This window comes from Arvicanthis niloticus, chromosome X (assembly GCF_011762505.2).
Source record: "Arvicanthis niloticus isolate mArvNil1 chromosome X, mArvNil1.pat.X, whole genome shotgun sequence".
NCBI lineage: Eukaryota > Metazoa > Chordata > Mammalia > Rodentia > Muridae > Arvicanthis > Arvicanthis niloticus.
Genome location: NC_047679.1, coordinates 14,888,565 through 14,903,989, shown reverse-complemented (window position 1 = coordinate 14,903,989; position 15,425 = coordinate 14,888,565). Strand labels below are relative to the sequence as shown.

General features: G+C 42.1%; 1 pseudogene; it reads left to right on the top strand.

The window, feature by feature from the left end:
• Positions 1-9,925: 9,925 nt before the first annotated feature.
• LOC117694648 (histone-lysine N-methyltransferase NSD3 pseudogene) lies at positions 9,926-11,811 on the top strand (annotated as a pseudogene).
• The last annotated feature ends 3,614 nt before the right edge of the window (positions 11,812-15,425 follow it).

Here is a 15,425-nt window from a genome sequence, read left to right as displayed (position 1 = left end):
GTCTTATGAAGGCTCAATGCCCCAGTGTAGGGGAATGCTGTGGCGAGAGGCAGGAGTGAGTGTGTGAGTGGGGGAGCATTCTCATAGAAGCAGGGGTATGGGGGATGGGATAGGGGATTTGCTTAGGGGAAACTGGGAAAGGAGACAACATTTGAAATGCAAATAAACAAAAAACAATATAAAAATAGAAGAGAAGCAAAGACAAGAAAGAGAGGAAAGACATTGAATGGAGATTTTGTTAGAATCCTTTTAGCCAACAAAGCCTTGGATCTAGGAGTAAAGAAAAGCCAAGCTTCAACAGGTTGCTGGAGGAGAAATAGATAAAGGGGTCTTGAAACAAACTCTAGGACCATGGAAATGGCCGGAGATTTATTTATCAAAGAAATTGGACCAGTGGCAGCAGGATGGCCATCTTGCTTGCATATTATTGTAGCCACAGCACTGTTGGTCAAAGATGCCATTAAATTAACTTTGAGACAGAATTTGATTCTGACTGCCCCCCATGCAATTGAAGAGGTACTCAAACAGCCCCTGATGGATGGTTCATTAATGCCTGAACGATTCAATTTCAGAGCTGGCTTATCAGCCCTGGCCAAGTTATTTTCCAGCCACCTGTATCCCTGAACACTGAGACCCTCCTACCTGATCTCCTGACTTGGGCTGTCCACTCTGTCAATGTGATAAGGTTCTGGCCCAGGTACGCAGTACTTGGAGTGTCTTGAAGGCCTCTCTCTTCTGTCATAGGCAGAGCAGACCTGGTTTACAGACAGGAGCAGCTTTATCCATGAGGGTCAGAGGAAAGCAAGGGCAGTGGTGTCTACAGAATCGGAGGTAATCTAGACTCAGTCTCTTCCTCCATGCATTTCAGCTCAAAAAACTGAGCTAATAGCATCCACAGAGGCCCTCATCAGATGTTAACATCCACAGGGACAGCTAGATATGCATTTACAACTACTCATGTGTGTGAAGTCATTTACCAGAAACAAGGGCTCCTAACAGCAGAAGGAAGAACTTTCAAAAATAAAGATGAATTTCTACAACTCCTTAAAGCCCTCTGGTTGTAAAAAATTGGTAATCATTCATTGCCCAGGGTACCTAAAAGGAACAATAGCTAGAGGTAACAACCTGGCTGGCTGACAAGGCTGCTAAGGAGGTAGTGTTAATGAAAACAGCCATCTCTGTATTGGCCACTGTCCTACCTGAACCATCCAGAACAACAGATATATACAGAAGAAGAAATTAAATGGACTGGTGGCGATTGAATGAAGGTAAGCTAATATTACCCACCTCTTTAGCAAGAACCATTCTCAGGAAAATTCACAGAATCACCTACATGGGCATCAGATGAATGACAGATGTGATCAGACAACCCGAAGTGACTTTCAAGGATATGCAAAGCACTCTTGAGTATATAGTGACAAGATGTAATGCTTGATTATTTTGTTAAGAGCCACCCGCAGCCTACTGTTGAGGACTTAATTTTCTTAAAATCCATCACTGCCTCTTGCAAAATGTGTCAGACATCAGACTCCAACTCCAAACACCCATTTTCCTATCCATCAGGCTAGAGCTCTTCCTGGAACCGACTGGCAATTTGGCTTTACCCACATACCCACTGTCAAACGTGCAAAGTACCTCTTGCTCTTGGTGGACACCTTCTCAGGGTGGGTGGAGGCATTTCACACAACTAAAAAAAGCTCAGAAAGTTTCTGATCTCCTCTGAGAAGTCATCCCCCAATTTGGTGTCATAGTCTCCCTCCAGACAGACAATGGTCCTGAATTCACTCCCCAAATTTCTCAAACTCTATCTAAAGTCCTAGATCTCATCTCTGTCGCAGTGTCCTACAATATAAAACACATCAATTTTTTTCACACTCAGGTATATCATTGCCTACCCACCAGCTGGTCAGGAGTTTGCACATTGGTACTCTTTTTCCCTGAACTAGGAGTAATCCAGGGAAATGAGCCCCTACCAATCCCGGTTGCAGATATAATAGCTACCCAACATAAGGGCAGTTCAGGTTGTGCCACTCCTGATCACTGTGGAAAGAGCTGTAGGTGCTGGTGCAGGAACAATAGGGCTGACTACTTCCCTAACCCTATACAGTAAGTTCTCTCCCCAGCTTAACAATGGTTTTCAAGAAATGTCTGTAACCATGCTCACCATCCAGAAACAGATAGATTCTTTGGCAGCTGTAGTGCTTCAGAACTGACAGGGGCTAGATGTCCTGACAGCTGAAGAAGGTGGCCATTGTTTGTTTCTCCAAGAAGAATGCTGTTTCTACATCAACCAATCTGGGATAGTAAGAAATAAAATCCAGTAGCTACAATCAGACATCTAGAATCACAGGAAACATGAAGCCTCTAATTCCTAGATTTTCAAAAACCCTATATGGAAGCGGATATTACCCTTTGTAACACCTTTTCTCCTCGTTTTCCTGGTGTTACTATTTGCTCCCTGCCTCATTAATCTTGTTTCCACATTTCTTCAATGACAAATTCAAAAAAATCTCTAACCAAATAATTAATCCGTTCCTGTTACAGGATTACCAGCCACTGTCCACAGAGAGTCTGATATGAGTGATTACCAAGTGAACCCCAATGGTGAAAGTCAGCTACACCCCAAAACTGACAACTCCCCTATAAAGCAGGAATCAGTTTAAGAGATCCGATACCCCTATTTCCCTTTCACCATTGGCTCTCTCTCCCTCTTTTTTCCTCTCTTAATGATAAGAAAAAGGGAGGTATGTTGGTATTAGAAATGGCTTTAAAGTTACCTCTGAATCCAGCTATGAAGTCACCCCTAGGAGACAAGGACCCTCTTTCATCTGTTGCCATGGCAACCATCAAGCATTCCCAGTGTGCACTTTACCTATGTGTCTCACCTGTGTGTTGTGGTACACATGATTACTTAATGGCCTGAATAAAAGACAGACACCCCAACCCTTCACCCATTTTTTTCCTTCCTTCTCTTTCTCACTTCCCCCAAATAACTCTCTTTTCATGGGACTGTGCTGGCCTGGTGTGATCTGTCTGGATACAAACCGCCTTCTAACACAATAATGTTTCTGAAAAGGACTCTGTATGTAGATGGTCACAGGAAGTTCTAGCTTTAACCCTCCAGACTATATCAGGACAGGATATCTGTCTGGAGAAAGTCCCTTTGTCACATCACCCTTCTGCAATTGGACTGTTCCCATAGTACATTCCAAATGGATTATTCCCCCAGAACAGGCATGGTGGGCCTAGTCAACGGGACTGGATCCTTGCATGAATGGGGCATTTCTTAATTCTTCTACCCCAGATGGGTTCTGTATTTTGGTTCAATTAGTGCCCTGCATAACCTATTATTCAGAGAAAATGATATTGAGAGCCTTAATAAGACAAATTGAGGGAGACATTATGAGACAAAAAAAAAAAAAAAAAACCTATCTCTTTGACTTTAGCATTAATTCTAGGGGCAGAGCTAGCCAGGGCAGGCACTGGGATAGCTGTACTAGCATTACAGGAAAAGAATTATAACAGTTTAAAGGCAGACTTAGATAAAGATATCCAGCAATGTAGACTCTCTGGCTGAAGTGATGTAACAAAACAGGCAGAGATTAGACTTAGTCTTCCTGCAACAAGGAGGGCTATATGCCACCTTGCATGAGGAATGCTGCTTCTATATTAACCATTCTGGAGTTATTCATGAGTCATTGGCTAAGGTCAGGGAATCTAATAGTTGGTACCATTCACTATGTGTTTTCTTCTCCTGGTTAACAACTCTACACTTGTGGGACCATTAGTTATTCTTTCACTTCTTTTTACTTTTGGATCTTGTATCATAAACAAGCCTCTACAATATATAAAACAGAGATTAGGGGCTATTCAATTAATAGTAATGAGATCTCATTAACAAAAAATTAGCACAAACAATCTGGACCTCAGGAAGCCCAAGATTGGTCTCCAAAGCAACTAGTAGAGGCACTGAATGAAGGCACTGAGGTAGCAAAATAAACTCCATTTTGTTTTTGGGTTTTTTTTATATTCTACTTATTTACATTTCAGATATTATTCCCTTTTCCCATCCCCCCAGGAACTCCCTATCCTGTCCGCCTCCCACTACTTCTATGAGAGTGTGCCCCCACCCATCCACCCACTCCCCCCTCCCCACCCTCAAATTCCCCCACACTGGCACATCCCACCTTCATGGGACCAAGGACCTCCACTCCCACCAAGGCCTGACAAGGCCATCCTCCACTGCATATACAGCTGAAGCCATGGGTCCCTCCATGCATGTTCCCAGGCTGGCAGTTTAGACCCTGGTAGCTCTGGTTGGTTGGTATTATCTCTCTTCCCATGGGGCCACAAGCCCCTTCAGCTCCTTCAGTCTTCTCTATACTTCTTCCACTGGGGATACCATGATCAGTTCAATGGTTAGCTGCAAGCAGCTGCCTCTGTATATGTCAGATTCTGGCAGAGCCTCTCAGGAGACAGGTATATCAGGCTCCTGTCAGCATGCACTTCCTGACATCCACATCAGTGTCTGTGTTTGCTCAGAATACCTAAGATACAACTCACAGACCACATGAAGCTCAAGAAAAAGGAAGACCAAAGTATGGGTGCTTCGGTCCATTTTGTTCTTAAGAATCCATTCTAAGTTAACTTGCCCTCGGAGAGGCATGGCCTCCTCCCTTGAGGTCTGAGAAAAATGTCAAAATGTCCTTGGCAGTTGCAAAATAGACACAGCAGCTGTAGAGAGTTCATAACAACAGAGTGGGCTAAGAAAACATAAGTCTTTCCCAGGTCAAAATGCTCCTTTTTTGATGTATGCTTCCTCCTTGTGGTTTAACCAGGTGCTATAAACAAATTAGCTTAAAGACCAACATTCTTTTACCCTCTTATGTAATGCCAAGGTATGGAAACCCCTGCTTGAAGTTTTTCCTTTATAAACCCCCTTTACCTAGACCTGGGGGTCACTCTCCTATCTAGCTGCATGAGGAAGGTTTGCTGCCCAGGCAGCCTTTAAGGATGCCAAGCATCACAATACCAAGGTTTCTTTGACATACATATCCTGCACCTCTATCTCAGCAAAACAACCTTTACCAAGCAGCTGATCTTTAGAAATATCTGTACTCCTGGTTCTCTTTTGTGGTGCTATTTCATTAGCCTCTTCTCTCTACCATGAGAATCATTGTAAATGTGACATAGGTTCCAATATTGCTTTTGCCATATCCTTTCAGTCTTGAGGGATTATTCTATTTTTAATAGCTCAAGAAGTCAAGATCTGTTTTACAAATGGTGAGTGCATTCCAAAATTAGTAACACTTTTCTTAAATTTTCTCATTTCTATCATATCCATAGGTTGTCATTCAAATTCCTGATAACCCTGTGGATGATCATCGTCTGGAGATATTTGTTGTATACTAACTGAATAAACTAATGTTTTCTAATAACTTTTGGTTGGCTTTCTTCAATATCTTCTGTCTCTACCTGAGTATTTTCCTTAACTGAAATTTTAAATTTCTTCCTTAAGAAATTGTGTCCATGCTTCATATTTTTCCTTTTGTTGCTCCTCCTGGTCCTTGAGTTTCTGTATTTTCTGTTCAAGGTTCTGCTTCCATATTTTAATTTTTCTCTATGTTGTAATTCTGATATTCTGCTGTGTATTTTATTCTGATTGATTAATTTTAAAAGATTCTTCAATCCTTGCTTCCAATCCTCATTATTTTCTCTCTGCAGCTCAGTCTGCTCTCTGAACTGTTGCATCCTTTGTTCTAGCCTATTTTCCAGCCCCTATCTCCATCCTTCATTCTCCTTTTTCTGTTGCTTATCATGATCTACAATTTCCTGTGCCTTTATTTTTAATGTTTCTTCTAGGTCATGTCACCAAGTCTTAGATTTCTTTTTCTGTCATTCGGGCTGATCTATAACTTCCTATATCTTCAGCTCTAGGCCCTGCTTCCATAATTTTAATGTCTCTTTGTGTTGTAATTCTGATATTATAACATCTACCTTATTTTTATTTACTAACCTTAGAAAATTATCCTCTAGAATCTGCTTCTAAATTTTATCACTATCTCTTTGCTGTTCAGTCTCATCTGTGAAGTTCTGTAGTTTTTGTTCTAATATCCTTTCTAGCTCCTGTCTCCAACCTTCATTCTCCTCTTTCTGTTGCTTCTCTTAACCTAAAAAAAAAATCCTGTACCTTTAGTTCCAGCATTTCCTTTAAGCCATGTTTCCCAGTCTTAGGTTTATCTCTCTGTTGCTCAGTCTCATTTATGAATGCATCTTTTGTTCTAGCATCTTTTCCAGCTTCTGCCTCCAACCTTCATGTGTTTCCCCTAATCCCTTTTCTAAGGATCATAATTGTTTGTATCTAGGGCCCTGTTTTTTGAGATGACATAGTAAATCAAGATACCTAATATCGTAGCAACAGTAATCGACAAGGTGTCTATTTTCTTTAAATCCATTCCTGACAAACAATTCAAAATATCATCCCATAAAACCCCAGTGTTTATTGTGTTTCTTATCTTTAAGTATTATATATAATATATATATATATATATATATATATATATATATATATATATATATATCTTTATTATCATTTTGTCACTCTTATTACCTGATCCAGAGGTTTTTGTACCTTTGTCTTCCTCTGCTGTTCGATTCAGGACACTTCAGTCCTCTCTGATTCTTTTATTTGCAGAGAGGAGCTAACTATAGAAAGACCAAAGGCTTCTGTGTTTCTGAGTTGGCTATCTGTCTTTTCTTTGAGTTTCAGCCAGCAGTATGTGCAGTGATCTCAGGCAGCCAGCAGTCCAAGCAGTCAGGAGAGTGGGTCTGGCTATCCTGTGTCCTGTTAGATGTGGGGGATATGGGGAAGGAAGCATGGGAAGGCTCCATCAGGTATAGATGCTCATATCAGCCTGCTGTGTCTGTGAGAAGACTACCGTTCAGGCAGCCACACTCCAGGTTTCCCCACCCCTCCCTAGGCTCAGGGAACCTGAAAGTAGCGCTAAGTCAGTCTGGGCTAGTGTACTGCCCCTGGCTTCCACTGTTTGCCTGAGGCTTGGGGAGAGAGCCTCTCAGTAGGTCTCTCTGTAGACCTCTCAGACCCAGTCATCTTTCAATCCACACACTGCCATATCCTTAGATGGCAGCTCCAGCCATTTATTTGGGGATGGGGGTGGGGTGGACTTTTATCTCAGGTGAGTTGGGTTCTAAGCCTCACTTTGGGCACCAATTTGTTACAGTAATTTCCAACACCAATAAGCATGTATAAAAAACACACAACCCAGTTATATTTATAAGCTATGTGCCTAGATTGGGCAGATCTACCACTATCCTTACTTATTCCCCACTCTGAAACCCTTTGCTACTTGTAGTTTTTCTGGCCATGTGGTTCTGTTCCATATTGGCTTCTACCTCTTCCTCCTCCATCCTCTTTTTCTCCTTCTCCTTCCTCCCCCTTTTGAGACCTCCAGTCCCATCTTTACCTTCCACTACCCAATCATAGGCTCTAAACTTTAGTTAACCAGATAGAATGGGAGAAGGTTCAGTGAGATCACCTGAGTATGTGATCTACTCCTCATCAGGAACAGACTCTCTTAAGTAGACAGAATTAACATCAAAATATGAACAATACCAGGACAACCCATAACATGGATGCTTTGGTTTTGTGGCAGTGAGCAATGTTTTAGGCCCCAGGACACAAATCCCAGAAGGCAGGATGACAACCAAGGCTCACTGCACATAGAAAACACTCAGTCTGAAGCAAGGCATGGTGGTAGTGCACATATTTAATCCCAGAGCCCAGGAGACAGTGGCAGATGGATCTCTGTGACTTAGAGGCCGGCATGATCTACATAGTGGGTTCCAGGACAGCTAGAGCTACTTAGTGAGACCCTGTCTCAAAACAAGCAAAGGAACAAAACAGCAAGCCAACATACCCTCCCCCACAACAAAATGTTCAGGCTGAGATCCTTAAATTCAAGCACTTGAACAGTGAGTCTTTTGAGATTCAGAGTAGCTCCCCCCCCCTCCTTGTGTCTCAGGAGAACAGGTCCCATTAGTCCTCCAAAGAGCCCCACAATGCTCCTTGCAATTGCCCATTGCCATGCCCTCCCTAGGCTGACTATGGCTGCTCCACTAATGAGCTGTTCAAATATCCACTTATTGCTCCTTGGCAATAATGATCTCCCCTCCCTGTGGCGCAGCTGTGCCAGAAGGGTGGTGTCTTTGAGTCGTTCATGTACCTTTGTTCTTCCTTGTCCCAAATCAGCTAGAGGGTCCTTGAAGCAGTCCTTTCATTGCCCTAAATACGAGCTTGGAGGCACTGTTCAACAAACACCATTAGATTGTCTTTTAAAAAGCACACACACCTGTTCCTTCCCCTCTCTGGCCTTATTCCTGTTACTTATTGTCTTTTCTTTCTCCTATCCCTTATAAATGTAGAAAATATATATATATAAAGATATAAAATGTAGAAAAAAACCTTTCAAATGATGTTACTATGGTTTATTAGATGTGTAGCTTACCATGGTCAAGAAATTCCATTTTCTCCATTCCCTTGGGAATTTTATTCTTTAGCCACATTGAGTTGCACTGAAAATGAGAAAAAGCACCGGCTGTCATTCCTCCTTTCATTCACTAAAGTACCAATTGCACTGGTAAGTTCCTATGTTCCCATCTTAGAGAGTTCAGACATGCTAAAGAAACCATTTTTCAACAATAAATCTTACTCAGATGCTCCTCTGCTTTGACATGATATCCAACCACTGCCTCCTTGAAATTTACTTGTTTAGAACCTCTCCTGCTCACTCATGAAAACCAACTTGATACACATGCCTGGCTCAAAATGTTGGACCAAAAAGAAGATGGAAGGGGAGCATAGGGATGTGAAAGGGGATAGGAGGTCTAAGCTGGAGACATGGCTCACTTGTTAAGAACTCTTGTTGTTTTTGTAGAGGACCTGGATTTTGTTTCACAGCATGCATGCCCAGCAACTCACAACTATCTGTGGCTTCCACTCCATGCAATCCATGCCCTCCTCTTGATTCATTCCGTCAGCACTTGAACACACACAGCACACTCTTTCAAATTAAAGGAAATCTGTAACAAAAAAGTAGAATTATAAATATAAAATATTCATGAGAGTAGTTGGAGCACATGCAGCAGGAGGTACCAGGAGTAATTGGAATTGGTGTGACAGCTGGGACTATCAACTTGTCAAGTGTACAATCTCCTGGAAAGGGAGCTGAGAGAAGGATTGTCTAGATTAAGTTGGCCTGTGGGCATGTCTTTGAGGGATTTTCTCATTTATATTAACTGATGTGGGAAGACCCTCCATAAATGAAGCAGCATCTTATCATAGGCTGGGCCCTGGAATAAATGAATAGGAGAGACAAGAGCAAGATGATCCCGGGAATGAATATTTTAATACACAGTTCTCTGTTGCTGACAATGGAGGTCATGTGACCAATTCCTTGTAATTTCTGGCATCTCCACTTCCCCAAAATGATGGACTGTAACTCAGTTTGTGAGTATAATAAATCTTTTCTCCCAAACACTGTTTTGGTCAGGGTATTTTAGTTCAACAACTGGAAATCAAAGTAAGGCAAATGCTTACCTGTCTTAACATGGTGTGAAATTCACAAACTGGGTCTTTAAGAATGTTGCTTTAAGAATGTTGCTCCCTAATGATTTAAATAAAAAAATTCGGTCTGCCCACAAACGAGCCTGGCTGGCCGGGCTATGGCCCTTAGTGCAGGCCGCCATGGCAGGGGTGCTTGGCGGGGAAAATCTAGTCCGAGGATTTCATGCGGCCTAGCTCAGTTCTGTCTCCTGCACCCGTGGTCCTGGCAGCTGTACGCAACCCAGCCCCACTTCGGGCCTCCGTGTCTCACTTGTGATCATACTGACACGGCAGGGGGGTTAGGATGGAACAAACTGAAGGCTCGATGAGAGAAAGGGAAAGTTAAGGATGCTTGAGCAGAACAATGGATTTCTCTTTCTCTTTCATGCAAGGGATCACGGGAAACACAATTCAGCAACCACCTCAACTCATTGACTCAGCCAACATCCGCCAGGAGGATGCCTTTGATAACAACAGTGACATCATTGAAGATGGTGGCCCGACACCCTTTGAAGCTACTTTGCAACAAGATTTTCAATATCCACCTACAACAGACCTTCCTCCACTCACAAATGGCTACCCACCATCAATCAGCTTGTATGAAACTCAAACCAAATACCCGCCATATAATCAGTATCCCAATGGGTTAGCCAACAGTTTTGGTGCAGTTAGAAACTTTAGCCCTACTGACTATTACCATTCAGAAATTCCAAACACAAGACCACATGAAATTCTGGAAAAACCTTCTCCTCCACAGCTACCTCCTCCTCCTTCGGTACCACAAACTGTGATTCCAAAGACAGGCTCACCTGAGATTAAACTAAAAATAACCAAAAGTATCCAGAATGGCAGGGAATTGTTTGAGTCTTCCCTTTGTGGAGACCTTTTAAATGAAGTACAGGCAAGTGAGCACACAAAGTCAAAGCATGAAAGCAGAAAGGAAAAGAGGGGGGGGAAAAGCAACAAACACGAGTCATCTAGATCCAAAGAGCGCAAGTCACACAAGATCCCCAAGTGAGAGCCAGAGGGACAGAACAGACCAAATGAGAGGGTGGACACTGCAGCAAAAGCCAAGAGAAGAGCCAGTGCTCAAAGAGGCCATCCCGGTTCAGCCAATACTGTCTTCTGTTCCAACAACAGAAACGTCCACTGGTGTTAAGTTCCAGGTTGGTGATCTTGTTTGGTCCAAGGTGGGAACCTATCCTTGGTGGCCTTGTATGGTTTCAAGTGATCCCCAGCTTGAGGTCCATACCAAAATTAACACAAGAGGTGCCCGGGAATATCATGTCCAGTTTTTTAGCAACCAGCCAGAGAGGGCATGGGTTCATGAGAAACAGTACGCGAGTATAAAGGTCACGAACAGTATGAAGAGTTACTAGCTGAGGCAGCTAAACAAGCCAGCAATCATTCCGAAAAGCAGAAGATTCAGAAACCCGGACCGCAGAGAGAACGTGCCTAGTAGGATATTGGCATTGCTCATGCAGAGAAAGCATTGAAAATGACCCGGGAGGAAAGAGTGGAACAGTACACTTTCATCTATATTGATAAGCAGCCAGAAGAGGCTTCATCCCAAGCACAGAATGTTACCTCTAAGATGGAAGGCAAGGAACCGCGAAGACCAAGGTCTATGCTGAATAGTCAGCCAGAGCAGACCAGTGCTGGGGAGGTGGCCTCCTCACAGTCAAGTACTGACCTTCGAAGACAGAGCCAGAGGCGGCACACTAGTTTGGAAGAGGAAGAGCCACCTCCTGTTAAAAATAGCCTGGAAAACAGCAGCTGCAAGGAAGTCCTTACCAGCTTCCATCACACTGCACAAAGGGAGCCTAGATTTGCAGAAGTGTAATATGTCTCCAGCTGTGAAAATTGAACAAGTGTTTGCTCTCCAGGATGCAACAGGAGATGGGAAGTTTATTGATCAGTTTGTTTATTCAACGAAGGGAATTGGTAACAAAAGAGAAATAAGTGTCAGGGGGCAAGACAGGCTCTTATAATCTCTTCACCAAGTCAGAGAAATGAGAAGCCGACTCAGAGTGCGTCATCTCCGGAGACATCTGGTTCTGCAGGCCCAGTAGAAAAGAAGCAGCAGAGAAGATCAATCAGGACTCGATCTGAGTCAGAGAAATCCACCGAGGTTGTGCCAAAGAAGATCAAAAAGGAGCAGGTTGGCTTTCCTACATGTAGAGAGTTAAAGCATATCTGTAATATGGTGGCTTATTTCTTGTCACCAAAGAAAGATCCTCCCCACCTTGGCCTCCTTCCTGAACTATCTTTCCATCTGTCCTGACGGGGTTGCAGTGGTGACTTCTCAAACAGCTGTCCTGTGGTGGTGCTTCAAGCATTTCACAGAGCACAGGGTTGGGAGATGGGAGGGAAGGCAGCAGTGCGAGACCCTGACATCCATTTTGAAGTTTCTGTTATAAGCACAATGAGTTCACGTTTTCATGAGGTTTCCTTGGAACCATCATTGAGTTCCCTTTTTTAAAACTTTGATTTTTGATTTAAGCTGCTGGTATATATTGTTTTTTATTTTTTTAAACAAATCAAATTAATTTAATTTATATTCTTATATTTAAGAATCAGGTAATCGTAGATGGTCTGGTTTTTCTATTAGTATCACAGATCTTTTGAAATGTTATTTTTCCCCCAGTGGAATGGCACTCATCTGGAATCAAACTGTCAGATAAACAATAGTGAAGTATAAAGTGTGTGGGGAGGGGCTACATTTGATTGAATGTGTTCAAATGGTATAATCAGTGTAGTAATATACATGTGAATTACCTTTTCAAAGAATTCTGAGAAGTGATTCTTTCAATTATAAACTCACAGAAGTCTTTTGATTTTTATAAAATGAGTGAATAGCCATTTTTAGGTAAGCACTTTGCCACGAAGATGGTCCCCATTCTTTCCTTTCTTAACTTTTTGAGACATGGTCTCACTATGTAGCCCTGGCTAGCCTGGAACGAATATATAGATCAGGCTGGCCAGGCATTCACAGTGATGAATCTGCCTCAGCCTCCCCATTGCTGGGATTAAAGGTGTCTGACACCATAACCAGCTTTAGAATATTAGAATATTTATTTTTTTATAGCCCAATCATCTAGTATTAAAATTTCAGAATTAGTTCCAGTAAGTTCAATATTTTAAAGCAATTTACCATGGAATAGTATGTACTTTTTTACTTAAAATCTTCATAATTTTAAATTTCCAAATTTAAAAGCTAACTTTGTGGGTGCTCTATGGTATCATAAGCATATAAAACATTTTTTGAGAATATTTAGCTAAAATTTCAGTAATATTTGTCAATTATCATATAATTTCCATATATAGGAAATTCCAAGAAAAAAATATTCAAGTCTGACAAATCTATAGTATTTGTTACCAAAATGAAATTGTGACTTTGCCACCTGGTTCCCAAATTCAGTCTGTGACCAGTCAGTTTAAAATAAACAAAATGAGTAAAAATAACGGGACAAATTGTTACTGCCACTGTGTTATACATAGCTAGTAGTATACTAATGCCAGTGATTGTTTAGAAGATTTTATATTTGTACAATTAATTGTATCATACAAAAAGCATTCCTGTTGTATGTTTTTTACCTGTTGTAAAAAAAAATAAAAAATTTTAAAAATAAATAAATAAATAAATAATTCCCAATGAAAATGAAATAAAATAGGAGCACTCAGTTGATGGCAGACTGGAATTAGCCCCAGGGCCCAGAGGCTAGCAGGGAAAACATGACTTGAGGGGCCTCCCACAAGGACTCTATTCTCAATCTCAGTCCCTTAAATCTTGCAAACTGCTTGCCAGTTCTAGCAGTAGAGTGGTGTGAGGGCAGTGAACAGAACCACTGGCCACACTTCTGGCTCCCTGAGCCAGCTCAAATTATACCTGTTGCACCCATTTCCTTCCTAGTAGAAATGAAAGCCATAGTCCTTACCTTGAGGACAAATGCCTTCTAGTCCATGCAATAACATCTGTCACTGAGTCTGACAAATAGTAGGTCCCCAATAAATGCTCAATCATCTCCCACCCTTCTATCTGCCCCTATCTTGCCCCTTCTATCTGTGGGGCAAGGATGGTTAAACAGGCCCCTCCTTGGTGACATGCTGTTGAATGACTTTTGGGGACATGCGAATAGATGTCTATTCACTGAAGGACCATAGAAACATGTTTGTCAGGCTTACTTATGGGACCATGAGTAGAGGTTGCTTTTAGGAGCATGAGTGATTCAAATCAGCTTCATCAAAATGTCTCATCCCTGCATGGGTTAATGCTGCAAGGGTTAATGCTAACCCTTAGGAATGCTGCATTGATGGTATCTTGCCTTTAGTTAGCCTTCTACCTCCTTCCAACATACTCTAGCACCACTCAACCCAAACCACACACAGCTGAGAATCAGGAAGGAATAATTGCTGGAATCTTTGGTGATGGTCTTATGGGTCTGCCTTCCATTCATCTGCTATGAGGGTATGTTAAGAGTTCTGCTATTATTACTATAAATCTAGCTATCACTATTGCATTACTTCATTGCCATGATGACAGACTTAAGATTATTCTGTAGGCCACCACAACAATGTCTTCTCAGTGGCAGTCTGTGATCAGGTTAGGCCCAGACAAAAATAGCTATAATCAAAACACATGTCCATGCTAAAATTTGGTTGCCACAATGTATGGCCATACAACCAGAAACCCATCCTATCTCATTTAATTTGATACTTGACCTCCTAGACCCCTGATAATAGAGGTTTGTCAGATGGAAGATTTGAATGAATGTATTAACACCATAGAGCCTTGAATCATGTTACGCACTGAGTTGACACTTGGTCACAGTCTCTCTCATTCTTTCACCCTACTCATAACAGCCTTGAAGTAAATTCAGTTCTGAGCCCTGAACCACTATCAATAGTCACCCCTGAACTCTGATACTAGTTAACTCATTCAGCCCAGATCTTTGATACCTGTGGTTGTTTGAATATGCTCCGCCCAGGGAGTGTCACTATTTGGAGGTGTAGCCTTGGAGGAGGTGTGGCCTTGTTGGAAGAAGTGTGTCACTGTGGGCATGGGCTTTGAGAACTTCCTGAAAGCTGCCTGAGGATACCAGTCTTCTCCTCTTTGCCTTCAGAATAAGATGTAGAACTCCCAGCTCCTCTAGTGCCATACCTGCCTGGATGCTGCCATGCTGCCTGCCATGATGATAATGGACTGAATCTCAGAACCAGTAAGCTAGCCCCAATTAAATATTGTCCTTATAAAAGTTGCCTTGTTCATGGTGCCTGTTCACAGCAGTAAAGCTCCAAGACAACTCCTGATCCTTGATTCTACTTCACCTCTGTGAAAATACTGAAAGAAAATAACTGAATCTGACAAATTTAAGAATTGTCTTTTGGCTCACAATTCCATTTATTGAGTCTTGACCTTGCTTTCATCAGAACCCTAAATCCAGGCCCCTAATACAGGCAGCAAGATGTGGTCATTCTTATGATGGGGCAGAGATAGCTGGAGGCAGCACTGAGAGTATGGGAATGTTGTGTCTATATGCTAGCCAGTTTCCTGGCATGACAGGACATCACCAACTCTTAACAGGAACAAAAGACAGTGTGTGTCATTGCAGGCATCTATTAAACAGGTCTTCTCTTAGAGTCAATCTGAGGAGGCATAATCTGCCCCAGGCTATCTAATGACGACCCACAATTTCCAAGTGTCTGTGAGCTTTGGGATTTAGCCCTTTCCCAGGAAACCCAACGTGAAATCTGACTATTTTCTTTGTTATTACTGCCCCACTTTGAGATATCTGAAATATTG